Source organism: Bos taurus, chromosome 19 (genome assembly GCF_002263795.3).
Source record: "Bos taurus isolate L1 Dominette 01449 registration number 42190680 breed Hereford chromosome 19, ARS-UCD2.0, whole genome shotgun sequence".
NCBI lineage: Eukaryota > Metazoa > Chordata > Mammalia > Artiodactyla > Bovidae > Bos > Bos taurus.
In genome coordinates, this window is record NC_037346.1 from 14,061,884 (window position 1) to 14,087,469 (window position 25,586).

General features: G+C 45.1%; 2 long non-coding RNA genes across 2 annotated transcripts in view; one reads left to right on the forward strand and one right to left on the reverse strand.

Annotated features, from left to right (window-relative positions):
• The first annotated feature begins 12,895 nt into the window (after window positions 1-12,895).
• Window positions 12,896-24,500, forward strand: LOC104969035 (uncharacterized). Its single transcript, XR_003030773.2, has 3 exons — window positions 12,896-13,193; window positions 21,939-22,007; window positions 23,660-24,500. It is a non-coding gene; the product is annotated as an uncharacterized lncRNA (long non-coding RNA).
• The window catches only part of LOC101906153 (uncharacterized), a 32,319-nt gene continuing 21,076 nt past the window's right edge, over window positions 14,344-25,586 (reverse strand). The window contains exons 3-5 of the long non-coding RNA XR_003030774.2: window positions 21,439-21,503; window positions 20,743-20,799; window positions 14,344-15,129 (exon numbers count right to left, since the gene is read on the reverse strand). This is a non-coding gene — a long non-coding RNA (uncharacterized lncRNA). The remainder of the gene's footprint in view (window positions 15,130-20,742; window positions 20,800-21,438; window positions 21,504-25,586) is intronic.

The window sequence follows — 25,586 nt, forward strand, 5'->3', positions numbered from 1 at the left end:
TTCCCAAACCAGAAACCCACTTCCCAAGCACTGAAAGGCAGATTCTTAACCACTGGATCCCCAGGGAAGTCTCTGCTTTCAGTTTTTACACATATTTTTATGAATATTATCAAACTGTGGGTTTAATTTGGAGTCCTTCTCTGGTCCCATAAGGTTCTTTCAGGAAGGCCCCTTTAACCTGGCTGAAACATCTTCATGCTCACCGTGGAGGTCATGGCATCACGTCAGGAGTGCCACTCCTGACACTCACCGCTCGGGTGTCTGGGTCCCAAGTAATCCTGGGGATGAGTGGAACAAAGTCTTTTGTTCAAGCCTGGGTTCCGCCATTTATTAGGCATTCAGTGACCGTGCTCTGAGCCTTGGTTTCTACATCTGTGATGGAGGTGTTGTGAGCTTTAGAAGGATGTCCAGACCTGTAAGAGAACCGCTTCAACAAGTAACAGCTAGTAAGAGAGATGTGCTGTGGTTAACTTACTGTGAGATAGTTTTAAATGACACCAAGTTGGACATCTTCTGTAAATTTCTTTTCCTTTTTTTTTTGATTATTTGGCCCAAGGGTATAGACCTCTCTGTGGCTTTTGATATGCCGTATCAATTTGCCTTCTGGAAAGCTGCTACCAATTCACAGAGTTGATAGTGTAACCTGTATTTGATCCAAAGTTAGCAGCAAAGGAAGGTGCAGGGACTAGTAATGTTAGTAACGCAGTTCAACAACAGGCAGGTTCTTTAGCAACCAAGATGCGGCAGTTAGTGGAATTTTGATGTTGGAAGCTAGCAACTGGCAAGATAGCATAGAGGTTGTGGAAGTTAGGCAGAGCATAGTTTTAGACCAACCAAAGGCAGATATTTACCGTCTGGGTGTTTGTTAAAACATGTACTCTGATTGTTGTCGTTCAGTTGCTAACTCATGTCTGATTCTTTGCAACCCCATGGACTGCAGCACACCAGGCTTCCCTGTCCTTACTATCTCCCAGAGCTTGCTCAGATTCATGTCCATTGAGTCGGTGATGCTACCTAACCATCTCATCCTCTATCGACCCCTTCTCCTTCTGTATTCAGTCTTTCCCAGGATCAGGGTCTTTTCCAATGAGTCAGCTCTTCACATCAGGTGGCCAAAGTACTGAACCTTCAGCTTCAGCATCAGTCCCAGTAGGGTTCAAGTATTTGATATTAGAATGTGTCTCTTCCCCATATACACACTGCTATATTTCAAACGGATAACGAACAAGGACCTATTATATAGCACGAGGAACTCTACTCAGTGTTATGTGGTAGCCTGGATGGGAGGGGAGCTTGGGGGAGACTGGATAAATGTATATGTGTGGCTGAACCCCTTTACTGTTCACCTGAAACTGTCACAACATGGTCAATCAGATACACCCCAATACAAAATAAACAGTTTAAAACTAAAAAGAAAATAGGTCTCTTCCCCTAAAGTATTTCTGGCATTGGGGGGAAAAAATAAGTCTAAACAAAATTTCTGCTTAAAGCTCTGTGGGGAGTTAAACTGCTCCATGGAAGTGGTTCCATGTATCTAATCTTGGTTTTTATAATACACTGAAGCTATTGCTTTGCTGGGGTGTTTTGTTTTGTTTTGTTTTGTTTTGAGTTTTTACTTGAGTTTTAGTTTTGAGTTTTTATTTCTGCCCAGCCAGACTGTAAACCTCAGTGCACAAGTACCATTTGCCTGTTTGGGGGATGGAAAATTCAGTCTGATGAAATTTTCATTGATGCTTTATGACCTACACTACATCTGTTCAGAGGGATGAAGAGAACGCTGAGTTGAGAACTGCTTGATCTGGGCTCAGGGCCCCGTTCTGTAATTACCTTACAGTGTAATTTGGGGGCAACTTCCCGTTTCCCAAATTCTGATGCTTCCCTCCATGGGGACTTACTTCATGTAAGTCTGTAGGAGTTGTGCTACAGGTGACTGATGGAAATATAGCCCTTGCGCCAGCGTCTCCTTAAATTATTTTTCATTTCTGGGACTTCCTTGGTGGTCATGGTTAAGATTCTGCACTTCTGATGCAGGAGATGGGGGTTCTAACCCTGCTTGGGAAGCTAAGATTCCACATGACAAGCAGCACAGCCAAAAACAAACAAGTAAATAAAATTATTTTTCATTTCTAATTGCTAAAATGACCCAAATTCCCAAGTTCAAGGGCATGGGCTTCTTGACTCTGCCCTGTACATCGTTCAGCTATACTATTATACAGCCCCATGGGAATTTCTTTAGGAATCCACACCTTTAAATTGAGGATACTGAACTACGTGATATTGAAGGTCTCCGTCTAGGTCTAATTTCCAAAAAAGATTCAGAGAATGTTGGAACTGACCCAGGAAAAACACCTGGGCATTGAAAAGTAGTTAGGTCATTATTTCTTAAGTTTGATTTACAAAAATGGTATCTAGAAACAAACCAGTGTCCAACACTAGGGGATGGTTAAGTAAATTGTGGCACATTCACATCATAAAATATTTTGGGGGCCATTAAAAACACAAGAGCTTGAAAGAACATGGAAAAAGACTTCTGGGATAATGTTCAGACAATAAAATCAAGTATGACGTCAATTAAGTACTAAAAACATGCCTGTGTATAGAAAAGAAAACTGGAAGGAAATATCCAAAATGCCTTAATGATTTCTTTTTTCTGGGTCTGGGTATTCATATTTTGATTTTACTTTTTATTTCTTTTTAAATTTTCTTGGCCATGGGGCATGTGGGATCTTAATTCCCCAACCAAGGATCAAACCCACACCCTTGCATTGGAAGTGTGGAGTCTGACCACTGTACCCCCAGGAAAGTCTTGGTATTCAGATTTTGGTTGACTTTTTATATTTTCCCAAATTTTACATAATTTATTTCTATTTTTTAATAATCAGAAAAAAGTTTACTCAGGCTTTATAAAAATTTTGAGACTAATCTAATCAGGAATCAGATTACCCCAAAGTTTAAAATTTTTCTAATGCTAGAAAGTAAGGTAAGAATAATCAATGATGACATTAAAGTAAATATGTGGATGAGGAAAATGGGCAAAATTTCCCTCTTTCTACAAAGATAAAACTACTTGGCATGGTATATTGAGAGTATTTTGAATCTGAGTCAGAGAACATGGGTTCTAACCCCAGTAGAATTCTGGCTGAATGACCCTGAACATAGTTAACTAATATTTCTAGCTGTCAGTTTCTTCATTTATAAAATGTATCTCTCAGGATTGTAGTAAAATCAAATGAGATAATGTCTGTAGAACTCTTCTGTACAATGTTAAGTTTGGTAGAGAAGACTAATAACTGGGGGGAAAAAAGGGAAGGGACCCTTCTTTGCTTTCCTTTGAAGGAATATAGCAACGGTTTTCAAACTGCAGGTCCTGGTCCATTTTATGGGACATAAAGTCAATTTGTTGGTTCACAGACAGAAATCAGTTATTCTTCAAAGAATATGTTTGAAAATGCCAGTGGATGGTAGAGTAACGTTATTTTTTGTGAAGTATAACATCAGATTATGATATAAAACGTGTATCTTACTGCCCTGAGGACCTGAGATGACTGAGCAGGCTGGAGAGTCTTTTGCTTTGAGGTCAATACCCTTGGGGAGACCAGAATAGCACAGGCCCCTTTCTCATGTTTGCTGCATGAAACTCAACAGAACCCATGTCTGGTGGCTCGTGAGTTAGTTTCAGGAGGAGAGGGGAAGTTAAGGAGGGGGAGGGAACCTGATAGTGAAATATGTACATGTGTAACCTGCTCTGCCACTTGTAAATATTTTTGCACATATGATCCTACTTTCCAAAAGAAACTTGTTAGACAGTCAGTGATGTGGCCTAAATTGCATGCCGCTCAAATATACATGTTGATACTCTAACCCTCAATATGACTACATTTGGAGATTTGGAACTTTCAAGAGATAATGAAAATTACAGAAGTCAGAAGAGTAGAGCCCTAATCTAATATAACTGGGGTCCTTATAAGAAGATGAGGGTTTCCCAGGTGGCGCAGTGGTAAAGAATCTACCTGCCAATGCAAGAGACACAAGAGATGCAGGTTTGATCCTTGGGTCGGGAAGATCCCCTGGAGTAGGAAATGGCAACCCACTCCAGTATTCTTTGTCTGAAGAATCCCATGGACAGAGGAGCCCGGCAGGCTACAGTCCATGGGGTTGCAAAGAGTCAGACATGACTGAGCTTGAGCTATCCTATAAGAACATGAAGAGAAACCAGGGATAAACACAGAGAGAAAAGGCCTTTTGATGACATAGGAAGAAGGAGGCTGTCTACAAATCAAGAAGAGCGGCCTTGAGAGGAATCAAACCTGCTGACATCTTGATCCTTGGATTTCCAGCCTCCAGAACTGTGAGAAAATAATGTTTCTGTTGCTTAAGACACTCAGTCAGTGGTATTTTGTTATAGAAACTCTAGCAAACTTATTGGAGAAGGCAATGGCACCCCACTCCAGTACTCCTGCCTGGAAAATCCCATGGATGGAGGAGCCTGGTAGGCTGCAGTCCATGGGGTCGCTAAGAGTCGGGCATGACTGAGCGATTTCACTTTCACTTTTCACTTTCATGCATTGGAGAAGGAAGTGGCAGCCCACTCCAGTGTTCTTGCCTAGAGAATCTCAGGGACGGCGGAGCCTGGTGGGTTGCCGTCTATGGGGTCGCACAGAGTCGGACACGACTGAAGCGACTTAGCAGCAGCAGCAGCAAACTTATACATCGCTATGTGCTATATGTGGTCCTAGGTCCTGGGACGGGTAGAGGGTGGGGTGGTGGTGGTCCAGAGATGAAAAGATCAGGTCCTTGTCTTTCTGGAGACAGATACACAAAAAATAATTTACAAGGCAATGTGTTAATTGCAGTATGATGCTGAATGCTGTTTAAGGTTCAAAGGGGCTCAAAGGTAAGTGTCTCTAAGTCTTCCCAAGGGAGTAGAGGCAGTGTCTCAGAGGAGGAAATTCTAGAGGCTTTCTCATTCACCCTATTTTCCGACACATTTTTTTCTTTTTTGGCTGCACAAGTTCTTCGGTGTGGTGCTAGGGTTCTTCTCATTGTGACTCACTGAATCTTAGCTCCTCAATCAGGGACTGAACTCTCATCTTCTGCACTGGAAGGCGGATTCTTAACCACTGGATGACCAGGGTAATCTCTCTGACACTGTTACTACCAGGTCAAAGCACACATTTCTGATTTGGATGCCTTTATTTCTGATCTCCGACTATACCAATAGCAGACACAAGGTCTCAGATGGAAGGGGTACCGGTGATACCTTCATGGGAAAGGCTATGGTCTTTAAGGATCACGTGGAGGGACCACCGGAGGCTCTGATGGAGGGGCAGTCAGGGCTAAGGTAGGTTGTCAAATGCAGGGAAGGCCCAGAGCTGAGAGAGGCCGCTCACAAAGACACGACCCTCTCTCCGCACAAGGGATTAATCCTTGCCCTCTCCATACACGGTCCTCTGTAAGCTTGTAGAGAATTGTCTTCATGAGTGATGTGTCCCACCCCTACCCCACCTTGGAAATTTCTAGCTTTAGATGGCAAAGCCTGGGATCACGTCCAACATCCTACTCCAAACTTTTATTCTTGACATGAAGGGCTTGCAAGCTCTTTCTGTAAAGAGCAGGATAGTGAATATTTTTGGCTTTGAACACGCTATAGTTTGGCCAGCTGATGGACTTGGCCATTGTAGTATAAAATTGGCCATAGTTAATCTGTAAACAAACTCATGTGGCTGTGTACCAACAAGACTTTACTTACAGACACTGAAATTTGAATTTTACCTAATTTTCTCGTCATGAAGTGTTATTTTTTGTTTGTTTGTTTTCTTTTCAACCATCCAAAAATGTGCAAACCATTCTCAACTCATGGGTGTCCAAACCAGAGGGCTGTAGTTTTCCTCCCCTGACTTAATGTGGTCACATACATCTTTCATGAATGTGATGATTTTTTTTCCCCCAAGTGAATCCAGGGAGTCCTGAGAGTATCAAAGAGAAGGTTAAAGATGGTTGAGCTTGCTTTACAGCTCTTGAACCTTCACAGATCAGTTCTGAAGTCCTCCTTGATAATAGTCCAAGGGAATTTTATTAAAAGGACATAAGCCCATATTCTATTTCATTATTTATTGATTTATTTTGGCTACACAGGGTCTTCATTGAGATTCAGGGGCTCATCATTGAGGTGTGCTGGCTTTCTCTAGTTACGATCCATAGCAGAGGCAGAGGGCTTCTCTTGTTGCCTCGCAGTGTGTAGGATATTAGCTCCCCCAGCAGGGATTGAACTCCCATCCGCTGCATTGGAAGGCAGATTCTTAAGCACTGAGCTAGCTGGGGAAGTCCCCTCATCCCTATATTTTCATAAATGCATTTAAAATATACTAGGAGTATTTGCATAGAGACTCGAGTCAACTCTTCCCCTGCCTGGGCCTTGGTTTCCCACTTGTAAACTGATCTAGACAACTTCTCAGGCTCCTCTCTCTCCAAAATTCCAGTGTCCCCAGAAGAGCTACCTCCATTCCCACTCCCATGCTACTGCTCTTATGCTCTGCCTCTGATCATGCACTTGGGGTCTGTTGACTTTGAGGCACTCTCCTCAGCTTAACTGCTTTTCCCCTGTTAATCTTTAAGAAAGTAGTATTAATCACTCAGTCGTGTTTGACTCTTTGCGACCCCATGGACTGTAGCCCTCCAGGCTCCTCTGTTCATGGGATTCTCCAGCCAAGAATATCAGAGTGGGTTTCCATTCTCTTCTCCAGGGGATCTTTTTTAAGAAAGAAAGGATAAGATATACAGAATTGGAGAGCTGAGGCTTTTGCATCTTTCTTGGCAGCAACACTTGGGTGCCCCCTTCGAGGAATTTACTTCCTCATCTTTGTTCGCTTTCCCAGCCTATTTCAAATAGCCTTTTGGAGAACTTGCTGTCAGAGTTGGCATGCCCGTTCCCAGAGGGAACAAGGCAGACTCCGGGTACCCAGCAGCTGCGGGCTGGCTCAGGGGACCCCATCTCAGTTTCATTTGCAGGAAGTGACTATGACCTGAGGGTCCTAGACACTGTTTATAGGCCTCAATCATTGCCAGTGAAAGAAAAATGCCCAGGGCGATGTAATTAAATGTAAATGAGATTATTACTGAAACACGGATTTTTGTTGTTGTTTCTCTGTTTTTCATTCTGTAAGAAAAAAGTCCCAGAGTCAGAGCAGCAGAGTTAAGGAGCTCTCACTCTAGAAGCACCCCAGCTATATGATAACCGAGAAGCAGATGGCCACCCCCTTTCATCACAATTTCCCCCTCTGCCCAGCACCGTACTAAGAAGTCAGGCATTCACGCCCTGTCTGGGACGGTGTCTCAAAACCAGGTGGACTCAGAGGAACCAGAGAGGCTGAAGTCTGGGTCAATATCTTCTGATTAGATGATTCGTCTAGTAATGGCCCCAGTACTGCCACACCCCCAGAGGCATTGGGGGTGTGGGGGAGGAGGGGGTCCTTGGGCCGCTGAGTACGCATGCCTGAAGGAGGCTGCCTTGGGTACACTTCTGCTTGAAAACTCAGGGAAAAAAAAGCGTTAGCGTTAGTCACTAGAGAGGGAAATGAGTGCCCTGCAAGGAAATACATTGAAGTTTCCTGTGGTTAACCCAGGGAAATCGTTGGTTCTTCCTTCTCCTGTCACCTAGGATACTAACCGCACACGTTTCCAGCCCGCATTTTCCTGTGGCCTTTGAACTCTCAGCTTTGAGAGTCTGGGTCTTCTCCTTCTCTCTTATATGTGGTTGCTCTGTTCCACCCTCTCAATGCCAGCCCACGTGGTGCGTGTCCACAACACAGGGTGTGTCTTGCGTTAGATCCTTGCTCGTCGGAGCGTGGTCTGTGGGCACTGGACTCCCTGGGAGCTTGTTAAAAATGCAGAACCTCAGGCCCTATCCCAGACCTTCTAATCAGAATCTGCATTTAAAAAATCACCCTGCATGATCTGTGGTCAGTTACTGTCTGAGAAGCACTGAATTAGAGAACAGGTGTTTGCTGAGTGTATATGATGGTCCTAGTGTTGCTGACACTATTTGCCTCTGTCTTGATCTGCAATTTTTTTTTTATTATTTAAAAAGATGTTTTATGGCCACACAGCATGCAGGATCCTAGTTCCCTGATCAGATCAGGGATCAAACCAGCTCCTGCCTGCATTGGGAGGATGGAATCTTAACCATCAGCCTGCCAGAGAATTCCCTCATTGGTGTGCAATTTTTAGTAAGCAATTGAACAGTCTTGGGCTCAGCTGCCTTTGGACTAGATCAAATAGGACAAAAACAATTTTAAGCAGAACTTTACAGAACTATGGGCTTCCCAGGTGGCTCAGACAGTAAAGAATCTGCCTGCAGTGTGGGAAACTTGGGTTTGACCCCTGGGTTGGGAAGATCCTCTGGAGAAGGGAATGACTACCCACTCCAGTATTCTTGCCTGGAGAATTCCATGCATAGAGGAGCCTGGCAGATTAAGTCCAAGGGGTCACAAAGAGTTGGACACGGCTGAGCGACTTTCACTTCCACTTACAGAACTATAAGATGAACCAGGCATGAGCCCTGACTTCAAGGGGTTTTGATTCCAGGGATGAAGATGAGAAAAATATGCAAGCAGTGGTAATACAGAATGAAAAGTGCCAGGTGCCCCAAGAGACGTGCAGAGCAGGGGCTCTGGGCTTCAGAGAAAGAGCAGGCTCCTGCAGGCTTGTTCTAAGTTCTGCCCTTCTGTGGCTTCAAAGGGAAAATGAATTTCATGTGGTAGGGCTTGTTGAGATACCTTATACTTTACAAGCTACCATGAAGTGAGGTCCAAAAATGCTGTTTTCACTGTTCAGGAGAAAGGGGAATTTTGAAAAATATTGTTCATTATTTTAGATGTAATCCCATAGACTGACTTACTGGTGTGAATCAGCATTTTTTTGTTTGTTTGTTTTGGCCACCATGCGGCATGTGGGATCTTAGTTCCCTGACCAGGGATCGAACTCATGCCCACTGCAGTCAAAGTGCAGAGTCTTAACCACTGGACCACCAGGGAAGTTCCAGAAGCAGAATTGTTTAGGAGGAATGCCAAAGATTCTAAGTAGATGAATAAATGAAAATAAAACGGAAAAAAAAATCACAGAAAAGTTTCCATTTTTATCCATGTTTCGTATCACCCAGACTGTGAGGGTTTGGAGAGCCCTCAACTTGTTCATCTCTGTGTCCCCTGATGGCTCAGATGGTAAAGAATCCATGTACAGTGAAGGAGACCCGGGTTCAATCCCTGGATCGGGAAGATCCCCTGGAGAAGGGAATGGCAACCCACTCCAGTATTCTTGCCTAGAGAATCCCATGGACAGAGGAGCCTGGTGGGCTACAGTCCTCTGGGTTTCAAAGAGTCAGACAGAAAACTAGCACACTTTACTTTTCAGGGCTGAGTCAAACTGCAATGATTTTCATGGGCAAAACAAACGGAGCCTTCTCTGGGGTAGTTTCATGGCAGTATAAATAAAAATCCTGTAACACAGCAAATTATTATCATGTCTTCATTCTAGAAAGGCAGATTGTAGAAACTATTTCCTTCAGTTGCTCAGGCTTGCATGGGAATTTTCTGAGGACCAGTCTTCCTCCTATAAGCCTTGCAAATTTCTTTTTTTTTCTAAATTAAGGCTATATTATATACTGCTTAATACATATGCATTTTTTAAAACCTTGTATTTTATATTGGAGTGTAGCTGATTAACAATGTTGTGATAGTTTCAGATAGACAGCAAAGGAACTCGGTCATACCTATACACGTATCTATTCTCCCACAAACTCCCCTCTCACCTAAGCCTTGCACATTTCTAACACCCATGAAGAAGAGCTCATCAGTAATGTGCCTTGACATTGGACTGCTAGCATTGTTGGGAATAAATCACAATACACAGAAAGCTCTTTAGAACAATTCTTTGGGTCTTCTAATATTCCATAAGTTGGGTCAATAGAATTGCTTCCATTTTAAATAACACAAAAAAGTATATTTTCTGACTATCGTCACCAAATGTAACTAGGAGAGAACCTTGGTTCATGTGCCAAGACATGTCCACTAGAGTCACTGAACCCTATGTCTTATTTCTATATATCTAGGAAAGGTGGCAGAGAAGGCAATGGCACCCCACTCCAGTACTCTTGCCTGGAAAATCCCATGGATGGAGGAGCCTGGTAGGCTGCAGTCCATGGGGTCGCGAAGAGTCGGACACGACTGAGTGACTTCATTTTCACTTTTCACTTTCATGCATTGGAGAAGGAAATGGCAACCCACTCTAGTGTTCTTGCCTGGAGAATCCCAGGGACAGGGGAGCCTGGTGGGCTGCCCTCTATGGGGTCGCACAGAGTCGGACACGACTGAAGCAACTTGGCAGCAGCAGAAGCAGGAAAGATGGACAAGGTTCTTGGATTTCTGTTTCTGATGTCAGGCTTCTCCTTTGAGTACACGTAAATAACTCATGCATATGGAATCTAGAAGGATGGTGCTGATGAACCTATTTGCAGGGAAACAGTGGACATACAGACATAGAGAACAGACTCGCGGACCCAGTAGGGGAAGAAGAGGGTGTGACGAATTGAGAGAGTAACATGGAAACATATACATTATCACATGTGAACGAGATAGCCAGTGGGAATGTGCTGTGTGACACAGGGAGCTCAACCCAGGGCTCTGTGACAACCTAGCGGGGTGGGATGGGGTGGGAGACGGGAGGGAGGTTCAAGAGGGAGGGGACATATGTATACCTGTGGCTGATTCGTGTTGATGTATGGCAGAAACCAGCACAATATGGTAAAGCAATTATCTCCCAATAAAAAAATATTTTTTTAAAAAAGTATAGACTTCAGAGCTGGAGGAATCTTGCATATCATTCATCAGAATGAGATTTCTGGAAATGTCTGGTTAATGAGATTGACTGACGTGGGCTTGTTTGTCTACAGATTCATAGAAAATCTGGATTGAGTAGAACAAAACTTTCCCCTAAAATACATTTTCGAGCTTGTAAGAAATAACGAAAGAGAAGGGTTCAAAGTTAGCATAGTAAGCAGGCACTGGGACCCTGATGGCTGACAGGGGTCTCAGATCCAGAGGCAGGCTAGGGAGGCTTAGTTTCAGTACTAAGCGAAGGCACCGCAGAGAAACTGAGGATAAGGAGAGGTGGGGAAGTGGGGAGAATTCTCCGGGTTCCTCTGCATACGAATGGGAACTGGAGAGTTGCTCACCAACTTAGGGAATTTACCAGGAGTCTTAACATCCACCCGGACTCTGGATGGAAGAATAGATGCTCTTGAGAAATTGTAAACCCAAGCCACTGTCATATGTCAGTGTGGAGTTTGAATTTATAATATCCAGGTGGTACAGCATAAGAACCAATCTGAACCAGCAAAATCGCTAAGGTCCTAGAAAAGTCATATGTGAAATGGCACGAAAGATAATCACTGCTGAAGATGAGACCAGGATGAAAACTTACAAACTACATTAGGAACCAAAGCACCATGAGGGTGAGTTAACAGAGATAATAAATGGGAGCATTTGTATCTATAATACAAAGCTATCAATAATAGAACATTCTGGAAAGACTATAAAATGTGTGTGTTTAAAATATTTAAAGAGATAAAAGGTTAAGAAAGGGACACAGTTTTTAGTATTTAGAATAAGGATGTCTGAAAAAGTGGACTTTTTAAAAATGAAAAATATAGGTCATTGAAACCAAAAACTTAATAAACTGGTTAGATGATAGAAAAGCTGCAAATGAAGAGAAAATTAGTGATATGAAATGTGGAACTAAGGAAATCGCCCAAAATGAAACATAGTTAAGTGAAGAAAAATATGTTGTGGAAGGGGATTAAGAGACATGAAATATAGAATGAGAAAGTCCAACATGGTTTTAATAGAGATTCTAAAAGAGAGTCTAAAGAAAATTTAGAAATGGGAATGTTTAAAGGGATCCTGGCTTTGAAATTTGGAAAAAAGATAAATGAGTTCTTGGATTAAAGGAGTATATTGAGTCACATGCAAGATAAATAAAAACAGCTACACACGTAGACACATGAGCATAATGAAGCTGCAGAAGGAACATAGAGCAAAACAAAACACAAAAATGTTAAAAGCTATGTTTGTTAAATATTAAAAGTGTGAAAAAGTATGAATACAAACACGTTTCTTATACAGCAATGTCAGACTGAAACAAGACCTCTTATTAGCCACCAAATGTTTCAGAACACGGTGGAAATAATCTTCAAAGTGCAAAGGAAGAACAATCATTGGTGTATAAATTTATACCCAGCTGAACTATTATTCAAGAGAGATGGCAAAATAATGACATTTTCAAACGAAGACAGAGTTTATCATCATAAACTCTTACTGGAGGGACTACTGAAGGATGTGCTTCAAGAAGTGAATTAAGCCCAGACAGAAGGAGGTGCCTTGCAAGAAGCAATATGAGCAAAAATAAAATATATACATAAGCCCATTGCTATATCTAAATAATCATCATACAAAATTTTTAAAGTAATTTTAGAGGTTTAAAAATAAAATAAAGCTAAAATACTAAGACACAATAGGAATTTAGGAAGAACAGTTAAAATGTTCTAAAGTCTTCCTTTTTGGGGATAAGAAGTTAGAGATACTGGTTAACTTTATAGTCATTAAAGTAAGTATTTACGTTAAAATTTTTAAGGGTTCCTACAAGAAGAATGGAAATAAAGTGGAAAACTTCCAAACCAAACAAAAGAAGATACAGTCAAATTGGTAGAATGCTTAAAAAGAAGCGATCGAAAGAAAACACAAAGTAAAATGGTAGAAATAATTTCATCAGTATCAGTAATCATGACGACTCTAACTGGATGAAACTTAAAATTTCTGAACACGCATACGCTAGACACTAGGCATTGTTCAGTTGCAGACTCGTGGGACAAAAAAAGCAATGATAACAATGGGCTAAAGGGAACACAGAGTTCTATCTAGTAAAAGGAGGGGCACCCCCCTTTCAGTCTGTAGCGAGAAGGTTGGGGAAGACTTCCTGAAGATGGCGACCCTTCAGCTGCATCCTGGAGGATGAGTAAGAAGCAGAAGGGATAGGAAGGGTGTGCCAGGGAAAGGTGCAAAGTCATGGAAGTGTGAGAGAACAAGGAATGCTCTGGTCCAACCTTCTTTTGTTATGGATGAGGAACCTGAACTTCAGAACAGGTAAGGAGACTGTCCCAAGGTCACCCATCTGGTTAGGAACAGAACCAGGATTTGGACCCAAGACTCCCACCTCCTCGAACACCCCCTTTCTACTGTACCACAGTGCCTTAGGTGTGCAGCAGGAGGTTCGAAGACTGCATATCGTTGAGATTCCAGCCGACTTGGAAAAAGAGCTGCCTCTGGGTGTGGGGCCTGGCTGTGTCTCTGGCTTATCCTGGGCTGGAGCAGAGCCAGGAACTTGGCAGTTTCCAGAGCTGAGCAGTCCAGCTCACCCCAAGGAAGCCATGGCACCGATGCCCAGTTTAATCATTAACTCCAAGTTCACAGGGCTGGAGCTGGAATGCACAGGACCTGGGGAGCAGTCTGGGTCTCCGGGAGCTAAGAGAAAGATGGCTCTTGAGAAGGGACTCAGGTTTATTTTATTTTTTATATTTTTGGCTGCACTGGATCTTCGTTGCAGTGCCCAGGCTTCTACAATTGTTGGCAGGCGGGCTTCTCTAGTTGTGGCACGTGGGCTCTAGATGGCATGGCTCAACAGCTGCAGCACAAGGGTTTAGCTGCAGCATGTGGGATCTTAATTCTCTGACCAGGGATTGAACCTTGACCCCCTGCATTGGGAGCATGGAGTCTTATCCACTGGCCCACCAGGGAAGTTCCAGGAACCAAGTTTAGACCGGGGTCTTTTGTCCCTGACTGGGTCTGTACTCTGGGTTCAGGAATAAGCGTTTTTGCTGTTCCTCTCCATTTTGTTGGAGTTTACTTATCATCTTGTTAACTTGGTTTCAGAATCCCTGTCAATATTCATAATATATCGTACTTGCCTCTGCTGCAGCCCTTACCCTGAGCAGTAAGTCTTTACGCATTCATCTACCCCAATAAACTGCGACCTCCTAGAGGGCAGGACTCAGTCTTTTAACTTAATATCCTCGGCGTTTGGCAGAGCCTGGCATATAGTAGGTGCTCATTGTTTGCTGACTGGTTGAATAGATGATGGGCTTCCCTGATAGCTCAGTTGGTAAAGAATCCAAAGCAGGAGACCCCCACTTTGATTCCTGGGTCAAACTATTCCTGAACAGATGAGACCCTAATTCTGCATAAATGTATTCCAAAGCACAAGACTTTTTTTTTTTTTTTATTAAAAGAAGTGGAGAGTGATTTTGCATAAAAAGTTCAACAGAGATTCACAAATATTTCTTAGGATATTCTGTGCTATCTTCATATATTACAGAGCCAAGATGAGGTCCACTGGTCTAAATGGAAGGAATGCTGCTAAGGAGTTGAGTCTTCTCCCCTTTCCGGGTTAGTGTCCAGGTGGCAGCAGAGCATCCTGAAGGTTGCTTGGGCACATTAGGGAGAGGGGTGCTCTTCAAGCATGAAAGTGAAAGGGTTAGCTACTCAGTCGGGTCTGACTCTTTGCGATCCCCATGGACTATAACCCGCCAGGCTCCTCCATCCTTGGAATTCTCCAGGCAAGACTACTGGAATGGGTCGCCATTCCCTTCTCCAGGGGATCTTTCTGAACTAGGGGTCAAACCTGGGTCTCAAGCATGAGGTGACATTTTTTATTGAGGAGACAAAAGCCCCAAGGAGGGCAAATTCCACCAGCATGATAAAGCTAACTGCTCCTTATAATTTCTGAAAGCCTTCAGTTGGGAAGACGGCATCACCAAGCCCTGAGAACACAACTATAAAGGAACTTCTGGATTCCATCGAAGAAACGTTCCAATGGAAGGGGAGATACAGGAGGTGGCAAAATTTCTGTTTCTTTCTGGTGAACCTGATTTTCCTGATCTGTAAGGTAGAGGTGGTCGTCTCTTCTTCATGACGCACTTGTTGTGATTAGATGGAATGATGGTAAAGGAGCCTTGGTACGTAGAAAATGCTCAGTCATGGTGCAAACATCTTTTCCCTATTTTTGAAAGTAAGAATCCTGAACCTGTATAGAACCAGAGATGTGGAAATACATTCTGCTGTTAGAGACCATATGACTGGGTGACCAGGGATTCAGCAGCCCCATCTGGAAGGGATGGAGTCATTCTGCTGACTACTGGCTTTCAGTGCAAACATCTGCTGATACTGTTGTAGTAGAGCCAGCCCTGGAGGATGCTGGAAGAAGACATTCCTTGCAGGAACAGTCGCTTTCCCGGAAAACCCAGCTTGCCTGGTTGGGGTTGAGCCAGAAAGACTGACTTTCACCCTAGCAAATTCTCTTTCACTCCAAGGTCTTGGATACAGTGGGAAGACTGCCCAATGTCAGGGAGCCTCCTTCTGTACCAACCTCTGGGTTCTTGCTGGCGGGTGGCAAATAATCTAACCAGTTCGCCTGCACCTCTTTCTACCACCTGTAAGCTCTCAGAGACCTGTGAGTTCTTTAGAATTTCCAGTGTGCGGGGATTGTGGTGTGAGTTAATTCAGATAAGACCTAAGCTTAGATGCCTCCAGCTTCCCACCTGCTCTAGGTCCCTGCATCATCCAGAGCAGGTCACTGAGCTGCCCTTGTCACCTGGTTTCTTTTCCCTTGGCCTTTCCATTTCTCTCCATTGTTCCAAAGAACTGGGGTGAAATGAGAAGTCAATTGCCAAGGGAGATCCTCTCCTGGGGCAAATTTCCTGTTTCTGCCTACGGGCATGAAGACCCTGAGTGGGAAGGCCAGTGCGGGGCACTCTCCCAGAACCAGCCCTGGGGTGACAGGTGCAGGCTGTATCCACCCTTTTATGGTGTGTGTGGGGGTGGGGGTGGGGAAAGAGAGGGTTTAAAAGAGGAGGAGGAAGAAGAAAGACTGTGTAGAGACCCCAAGGCTGCTCCATTACTCCAAGCCCGCCCCTACCTGAAACTGTCGTCTCCACCAAGTCCCAGAGAGGGAGAAGCAGAGAGCTGGGGGTGGGGGAGAAAGAGACGGAGAGGGGGAATCAAAGAAAATTGCAAAAGTCAATGGCCTGGAACCAGAGGCAGCCTCAGCAACTGCAGTGTGACTTTGATTCCCCTATCATAACCCTGAATTAAAAATTCAGGCAATTATCTGCATGGCTTCCTTCTGATTAGAACGAGCCGGAGCCTCATTAATGCATCGGCACAGAGGAAAGCCATTAGGGTCTGTGAAATGGAATGTTTCTCTGAGAACAGGTTCCGCTTGATGTAGAATACCCAGCAAAAAGAAATTTCACACATTTTTGAGCTCAGAGTCACAGGACGGCACCCTGCTTCGGGGCTGCAGACCCTGCCACGGTCGTCCCCTCTCAGCTGGTTCTGGGTGAAAGCCACCTTTGTTTCCCAGCCTCTCTCTGGTACCTCCATCCGCTGGAGTTGTGTGTGTGTGTGGGTGTGGGTGTGGGTGTGTGTGTGTGTGAGGGAGTTGAGGGGCCAGAAGGGACTTCCTGGCCGTCCTGAGACACTGAGTCAGACTGGATGTCTGATCTCAGAGTCCTTGAGCCATGAGGAGCCCTGGAACTTTGGGGGGATTCTCTGCCCTCCTTTGCTAGAAGAACCAGAAGCAGGTTTGTTGGGGACAGGGAAGGTCCAAGACTCCAGAAAAGATCAGTGTATCTGCATGTTCCCAAGAGTCCTGGCGCTTTCCTGACCCGTATACTGACTTGGGCATCCCAAGGTGGCCCAAGCAGGATCTGGGGAAGCTGAGCCAGCCTTGGGGGTTTGTTGCTTAGAAAGGGGTGAAGGATTAGCATTCAGGAGGGCACCCTTTATTCATCCCGTATTCTGTGAGCTCAAAGCTTCCAGAGATGCAGATCTACCATCCTGTGCCTAAGGGGGTTAAAAAAAATGTGAAGTGTTAGTCACTCAGTCTTGCCCAACTCTTTGTGACCCCATGGACTGTAGCCCGCCAGGCTCCTCTGTCCATGGAATTCTCCAAGCCAGAATACTGGAGTGGGTAGCCATCTTCTCCAGGGGATCTTCCTGACCCAGGGATGGAACCTGGTCTCCCGCATTGCATGCGAATTCTTTCTTTACTGAGACACCAGGGAAGCATGCACACAATAACCGGCATTCGGAAGCTCTCATCAACCCCTTCTTTGGGATTTCTAGGGTGCAGCTCCTTTCTTCAAATGACTGTGTATTGCTTACAGGAGAACTCAAGAGCAGTTTTCCAAAATAATCACCCTCGCTGCCGGGGTAAGTTCATCTCTTGGGCTTGACCCTATGTCGTCTAGGTTTTCTTCAAGCTGGTGGATGGGACTTGGGTTCCCCCCAGACCAACAGCTCGACATTCCTCTAATACGGGGATTCTAGGGACACCAAACATTGATCCTTGGGATAAGCTACATAAAATAATATCTTTAGGAGAAAAGCCAATCTGACATGATGAGGACTAGAAAGCTGTGAAAAAGTTTTTGTAGGAAGAAAACCAGTTACGGTCATTAAGGTGCCAACCAGGAAAGCATTTTCCTTCAAAGTATTGGAACAAGCCACTTTCTTCTCCTGGCACACCTGTCCCCTATTCAGTGTTTAAAAACCAGGGCCAAGTGTCTGTGCAAAGCTGTAAACACAGCCAGGCGGTCCTGAGAATAATGGAGTCAATGTGTCAATGACACAATTTGTACCAACGGCGCCCCCTACTGGACAGCAGCAACACTGGGCAACCCGCGGTCATTCAAGTTTTTCAGAACGTTTCTAGTGCCATCCCACGTTGGAGGGGACATTCCTGGCCACCAGGGAGTTTTCCTGCAGCATGTTTTCAATACTGCGGACAGTTTTATGGGTGTAAGATTCCTAGAGGTTACCTCAACCTCTAAGACAAACAAGATGCTTGGTGATTCAACCATGTTCCTTTGTGGGTTCTGAGTGTCTGTTTTTTTCTAACGCGTCGCTCTCCTTGGACCAACACTCGCCAGAGTTAAACATAGTTGAGGATGACTTGTGACCACGGATGATCCCCGTGTAAAGGGCTGACCTAAAGGCACCCGGGGTCTTGGGTGGCTGGAGGTTATCTCTCGAGCCTCACCGGCTGGTATGGGAGTGAAAGGGACTGGCCAAAGGTCAGGAATGTGGGCCTTCTGGAGAGGGAAGCCACTCCACCAGCTTCACGGCCGAGCCTTTCTCTCTGTCGCTGAAAAGAATCAAATCTCAGCCTTTGCACCTTAGCCCCGTCTGCTGCATTCCTCAATATTTTAAACATAGACCCTCTGCTCAGTCCGACCATCCCTTTCTTGCCAAGATAACCCAGTCTCTACCTTTGTACCTTATCACTCCTTATTCGTTCCACGAATGTTTTCTTTGGACAACTGTTCTGCGCCAGACACTGTTCTAGGAAGGGGAGCTATAGCACTAGAAAGTCTCTCGTGTTCTCAGTGGGGACGCTGTGCTGTGCTAAGTCGCTCGGTCGTATCTGACTGTGCAACCCTATGGACTGCAGCCCACCGGGTTCCCCTGTCCGTGGGATTCTCCAGGCAAGAATACTGGAACTGGTTGCCTTGCCCTCCTCCAGAGGATCTTCCCGATCCAGAGATGGAACCCAGGTCTCGAAGGCAGATTCTCTGCCGTCTAAGCCACCAGGGAAGCCCCTCGTTTGGGGATACAATTATAGAAAGACAAGTGTGAGCGAGCAGTGTAAGTGCTGTGAAGAGGTCAAGCTGGGAGAGACGGGTAGAGAGGGAGGGTGGCTACTTCATCAGGGGAGGGACTGTCTCTCTGCAAAGCCCTTTGGAAAAGCTTCGTGCTCTGTCCACACTGGTGATCTGTCTGCTTTCTCTCCTTTAAAACCAGAATTGCCTCTTCCATGAAACTTCCCCAGTTCATGTTCCCTCTCCAGTGACTCTGCCCTTCAGCTCATCCCTGCTCAAGCTTCTTCCTTCTCAGAAAGATGTTTGATGATCTTAGATTGTGATCTCCTGGAGGAAAAGAGTCCTGTCTTCCACTTCTCTGCTTTGCTACCAGAGCAGGTGGTGGTGGTAGGGGAGGTGAGGAGGAGACAAGCATGTCTACTCTGTGCTAGAAGCACTCACACATTCCTTTCTCTGGTCCTCACAAAACTCCTGCAGACTCTGGCTTATTGTCCACATTTTATAAACAAGGAAAGTGGGGCTTCATTTACCCAAGAGCACACAACCAGTGAGTGGTGGAACTGGGGTCTGAACCCTGATCTCTTTAGCATCGTGTGGTCTGTACTCTTCCCACCCCGGAGCCTATTTGTGAAGTATTCCTGCGGTGGCATCAGTGAGTGATGAGTACAAGGAAAGGATAAGCTTTGTTTTCTCATTGAAGAGCTGTGCAAAAAAAGTGAGAAGCCCCTACCCCTGTCTCCTGGGTTGGCGATTCTTCCTTCACTGCATTGTAACCAGGTAACCACAGGCACCTCACTTCCCCTTCCAGGGGCTCATGACTTGTCTTTGTAAGTTAAGATTAGGCTACAGGTGGCTCAGACAGTAAAGAATCTGCCTGCAATGCAGGAGACCCATGTTCAAGCCCTGGGTCAGGAAGATCCCCTGGAGGAGGGTATGCCAACACACTTCAGTACTCTTGCCTAGAGAATCCCATGGACAGAGGAACCTGGAGGGTTATGGCCCATGGGAGCCCGAAGAGTCAGACAGGACTGAGTGACTAACACTTCACACATGACCTCCCAGCTCTGACATTCTAAGGAATGTCATCTCCTTCAAGGAATGGGAGAGGATGGATTTCGGGGAGAAGTTACCGACTTTACTGCATCAAATATGATTTTTTAACATTAAGAGACAGAAACATAACAGGGTTTGCTCATTCAATTAAAATTCAACATGTATTGAATAACTACTACATGCCTGACCATGGCATGTGCTGAGGATACAGAAATAAACTTTTAAAATATTGTTCTTTACCCTGGCATATATGTAAAGGGAAAGACAAATATCTCACGAAATTATCACAATGACAGCAGCTGATAGCTCACATGGAATCCACCCTTTGCCAGAAATTGTTCTGAGCACTTGAAACTTTTAACTCATTTTAATCTTCCCAACAAACTATGAGGGGAATATTATTTTTATTCCTACTTTACAAGTGAGTAAACTGAGTCACAAAGAAGGGTGTATGCTGAAGAGGTATTGTGAGCATTAATATTTTTTAAGATTTCTTTGATATGGATCATTTTTAAAGCCTTTATTGAATCAGTTGCAATATTGCTTCTGTTTTATGTGATGGTTTTTTGGCTGTGAGTCATGCGGAATCTTAGCTGCCTGACCCAGGATGGAACCCACACCCCCAGCATTGGAAGGTGAAGTCTTAACCACTGGAGCTCCAGGGAAGTCCCAAATGGTGCTTATTTACAGGGCCTGAGATGTCAAGATGAGGATAGGCCGTCATCCTGCACTGCTAACAGCTGGTTTTTTCCCCCTGAAAGTGAAAGTGTTGCTCAGTCGTGTCCAACTCTTTTTGACCCCATGGACTGTAGCACGCGAGGCTCCTCTGTCCATGGGATTTCCCAGGCAAGAATACTGGAGTGGGTTGCCATTTTCTTCTCCAGGGGATCTTCCTGACCAGGGGTCAAACCCACATCTCCTGCATTGCAGGCAGATTCTTTACCATCTGAGCTACCAGGGAAGCCACTGTGGTTATTCCTTACCTGACCCTTCTGCCACTTGGGATCAGCCACACACGTCCAGCTGGAGGAAGGGATTTTCTGCAATGAGCAGAGAAGGCTTTAGGGTTTTGAAACTGAAAATCTGTAGCCGTCAAGTTACATGGAACATGGAATACACTGGGTAAATTACAGCCAGTTTCCTGTCCACTGAGAAGGGGAGTGAGAAGAGGAAAGGGGCAAGCATGGATGCTCTGGGAAGTCGCGCACTAGCCCCTGCACCCACCTGAGCAAGAAGTGCGGTGGGTCCTGGGGATCAGACCTCTCCCTGAGCCCTGATGTGGCAAAAGCAAGGGTGCCCTGTGCTTGAGGGCAGTTGGAAGGAGATAGGCTCTTAGCTCTGCAAGAGCTGACCACTGTGGCCAGTGTGGTACACAGAGCAGAATGAATGTCTGTCTTCCTAGGAGAAGGATGGAAGGAATAAGAGGGTCACCGGACACAGAGCCTTCTAGAGTGGGAACCAGAGAAAACACTGCCCCAGGACCAAGTGAGGAATGGATGTCTTGTGGCTGCTGAAAAGAGGCGGTGGGGTATAGAGGCCAGGATGGGGGCACCTCCAGGGCAGGGGGCTCTGTCTGCTTTGCTCATTGCTGCATCCCGAGGTAACAACAATCCACCAACATTCGTTAAATGAAGGACCCTAGACGGCTGCCTCTAGAATCAGGCTGTTGGGTTTCATACCTCAGCTCTGCCTTTCACTCCCTGTGTCATCCTTGCATAAGTCTCTCCCCTTCTCTGGGCCTCACCTGTAAAATGGGGATTAAAATAGTGCAGATCAATACTGATCTGAGACAAAGAGAAAGAATGCCTCTGAAGCACTGAGTGTCTGGAGCAGCACACGGGCTCAGGAGGATTTGCTCTGAGTAATGGAGGCCCTTGCCTCCATCCTTTCCCGCACCTTATACCCTCTCAACTCCAACACCACCCCGAGCTTAGACACAACCTCAAAGAAAAGATGAGGACTCTGGTATTGGCGAAGATCAAGTTCCAACCATCACGATACAATAGAGACTCCTAAGGACATGAAGTTAAATGTTTTCATTTGAAACAGTTATTTTTCTGGCACAGTGAATTTTGTAGCCTGATAATCATATTCAAGATAAATGCAAGCCTGTGAAGAATCAGGTGTCCTTCTGAGAGCTTGGCTAGCATTTAAATTAAATTTGCTTGCTTCCTTGCAGATATGTTGACTCACAGAACAACCTACCTTTCACCTTACTTGTCTTTCTAGAAAAAGCCCAGTTCTTCAGGTGAGTTATTGTTTGCAAGTGCTGCTAACAGAAACTAACTTTAAGGCAAAGAGGTCAAGTCTAGGAAACAGAACTCTGTCCTTCCCCGCAAGAGCACTGGACTTTCCTGAAGAAATTCAGTATCAAGGGTTTTATTTCTTGTTAAGATATGTTCCCCTGAAGGTGAGTGATAGATATTATCATTAATTTTTTATTAAAAAGAAAAACCTATCTGTATTTACCTGACTTCCCACTTATCTAAAGGCCAATAAGTGACTATCCTATTTTCCCAGATTGTATGCATTTTTAACACTGAAAGCCTCATATCCTGGGAAACCCTCTCTGTTCCAGGCAAACAAAAAGTCTCTAAATGTCCCAGATAATCCGTAAATGCCAATGACAAACCAGGTAGGCTTGTCAGCCCAAGGAAGTGTCTGCAGTTTTTTTTTTTTGTTGTTGTTAATGAGCAAGGAAATTTACTCATTTCAAATCAGAAGGGCTCACCTCAGGGAGGAAAATCAAAACTGATCCCCTGGGGGCACTTTCCACTCTGCTGACAATCAGTAAGCCTGGCCCTGGAGACCCTGCAAAGGGGGATACAGCCTGCCTGCCTCGATGATGAGGAGATGGGATGCAGACAGAAGACCACGTCACATGGGGGCCGCCGGACAAAGCTGCAGACCCTCGCCCTGGCATTCTTCCTGTCAAGTCCCTCGCTTTTGGTCAGACTCTCAATCCCTCGATGAACCCCGGCCACAGCGCAGGGCGGTTTCCACATCTCTAAGTTACCGTCCAGTCTGTCTGGCTGTGCAGAGCCCTGGGGTTTGTCCACAAGCGAGAGGAACCCAGGCACGGCGGTTCCCCTCAGGACACACGGAGTGGCTGCCCCAAGCCTCTGTGTGCGTCTCTTTCCTTCAGACCAAGTGTCTCTTGCTGTTTCTCTGGCGTCCTCAGACCTGACAGAATTGGTCCACTGCTTACAGAGCGAGATTTGTTTCTGCACATCACGGGGGTGAATGAGGACCCATCCGGACTGTGGGTGTTTGGCTCCGTGGTTGGATTCCTGAGGCCACAGGGCTCCTTCCATGAGTCAGGGTCTCTTGTGAAATTGTAGTCGAGATGTTGGTGGGGCTGCTTCATCTGAAGGCTTGACTGGGGCGGGAGGGTCTGCTTTCAAGACAGCTCACCACACGGCTGTTGGCTGGAGGCCTCAGTTCCTCACCATAGCACCTCTTCATGGGGCTGCCTGGGTGTCTTCATGAGATGAAAGCTTCCCCCAAAGTCAAGAGACAGAAAGCAAGAGAGAAGCCATGGAACGCCCACACCCCACCCCACCCCACTGCCTTTTAAAAAATATTTACTTATTTGGCTTTGATGGGTCTTAGTTGCGGCATGCAGGTTTAGTTGCCCCGTGGCTTGTAGGATCTTAATTCACCGACCAGGTGTCAAAACCCGCACCCCCTGCATTGCAAGGCAGATTCTGAACCACTGGACCACCAGGGAAGTCCCCACAGTGCCTTTTAAGACCCAATCATGGGCTTGCCTGGTGCCTCAGTGGTAAAGAATCCACCTGCCAATGCAAGAGACATGGGTTCAGTCCCTGATCCGGGAAGATCCCACATGCTGTGGAGCAGCTAAACACGTGCCCTGCAATTATTGATTCTGTGTTCTAGAGCCCAAGAACTGCAACTGCTGAAGCTCGTGTGCTCCAGGCTCTGCAACAAGAGAAGCCACCGAAATGAGAAGCCTGCAGATCGCAACTAGAGAGTAGCCCCTGCTCACAGAAACTGGAGGAAAGCTCACATAACAACGAAGACCCAGAGCAGTCAAAAATAAATAAATAAAAATTTTTAAAAAGACCCAACCATGCACCATCATTTCTTCCACGTTCATTTGCTAGAAGAAAGCCATCAAGTCCAGCCTCACTCAAGGGGAGGGTGAAATAGGGAGCAAAGAATATCAAAGGATTTGTGTACATAGTTAAAAATCACTATTTCCCTAAACATTAAAGGACCATGGATGAATTCCCAGAAAGTTAGTTTTGGTAATTACAAAGAAGGAAAAGCACAGATTTCAAGTCACATTTGAGGTTGATCCAAGGCCTTGCTTCTTTTCAGTTTGTGGGATTTGGGGCAAAATGATCATCTCTAAACCTTACTACTACTACTACTAAGTCGCTTCAGTCGTGTCCGACTCTGTGCGACCCCACAGACGGCAGCCCACCGGGCTCCGCCGTCCCTGGGATTCTCCAGGCAAGAGCACTGGAGTAGGTTGCCATTTCCTTCTCCAATGCATGAAAGTGAAAAGTGAAAGTGAAGTCGCTCAGTTGTGTCTGACTCCTCGTGACCCCATGGACTGCGGCCTACCAGGCTCCTCTGTCCATGGGATTTTCCAGGCAAGAGTACTGGAGTGGGGTGCCATTGCCTTCTCCTCTCTAAACCTTAGTGTCTTCATTTATAAAATGAAGATAATAGTAATTCTCTCATTGACTTACTATAATAATTAAATGAGATGACCTCCCGAGGGACAGATCCAAATTGTACAGGGTACTATGCTCTTATAAAATTGACACGGCCCTCTTTAAGAAAAGAGAAGGCAAAGTTACAATTAGATGTTAGGTGTAAAATGAACATTTATTTAGAATTAGAAATGGTAAAAAAAAAAACAACCACATTTTCAAAGCTGATAAGTACTAGAACTATCACAAAACCTAGAAAAATGACAATTAAAAAATTCAATTACCTAAGCATTACCTCTTTATCATCTTTCCTACATTTTGACTGCACATTTTTGACGACTTCTCAACATGACAAAGATTTTGTAATATTTTCCATAGTCAGGAGAGAAAGATAAATCAGTCTTTGATTCAGCCTTACAATTCATTATTTGTAATGTTAGGCACTTCTTCGGGGTTGTTGTCAAATGTGGAAAATATCATGTGTCTCTTATAGAGGTGCTCAGGGCACTTCAAAGCGTCTTGTGTAATGAATTGATGGCACCTGTTACCCAGGACCATTAGAGGGGTCTGCACAAGGGAGGGGCTTAAAGCATCAGCCTCCCTGGATATCTTCCCCTGGAAGCAGGCATGCATGCGGCAGGGAGGCTGGCGTGTATTAGGTGCTCAGGAAATGGGAAAAGCGTGGAGACAACCGTCATCCTCTTTCTCCATTGCCCCAGGCAAAGTCAGAGACTTCTCATCTTGATTTCCTCTTCCTCCTTCTCCAGGAGCTCCTCCAGGGCCCCTCAGAAGGCAGGGACAAAAATACAGCCCTTGTTATGATGGAGTCGAATGAACACTGGGCTCAGAATGAAAAGCCCTGGGTCTGAGTCCTGACTTTATCTCTTACCAGCTGAGAAATTACCCAACCGCTTTGTGTCTCAGTTTCCTCATCTCTGGGGTGAACGCTGCTATGCCAGCTTCGTGGGTTGTTGCAGAGAATAATGGCAGGCTATAAGAAAAAGGGCTTTGTAAATTGTAAGCAGTTTCACTAAAGTAAAGTGTTTATTTTGATGTCTGGAAGTTACTGAGGAGCCAGTTTGGACACTATGCAATGTATCAGAATCTTGAATTCTTTGTTCTCTGTGGTCTCAAGGAGTTGG